Below are 343 nucleotides of genomic sequence, written 5' to 3'. Positions count from 1 at the left end.
AAAGTACAATAGTAAATTAGTGCGAAATGGGAAATGTGGAATTACCAATAAATGACAAAACTGTAATAGCAACGTCTCCTGACCAACTGCAAGCTTAAATAGGCATTGCAGGTGTTGCAAACGATTACAAATTGTGTTGTAAAATAATAGTAGAACTTATTACCATAAAATTGCAACACAATGACTTCGATTTTGGAAAAGCAAAATGCACCTGACAAGACATTAAAGCTATTAAATATAGATTCCTCCAAATAATATTGTATGATCACAAAAGACATTAAAAATCTACCCCATATTCTTTAGACCATTTAATAATAATAAAGACAAGTTAAAAACAGGCAAA

This window comes from Acipenser ruthenus, chromosome 6, assembly GCF_902713425.1.
Source record: "Acipenser ruthenus chromosome 6, fAciRut3.2 maternal haplotype, whole genome shotgun sequence".
Lineage (NCBI taxonomy): Eukaryota > Metazoa > Chordata > Actinopteri > Acipenseriformes > Acipenseridae > Acipenser > Acipenser ruthenus.
Note: the sequence above shows the minus strand (reverse complement) of the source record.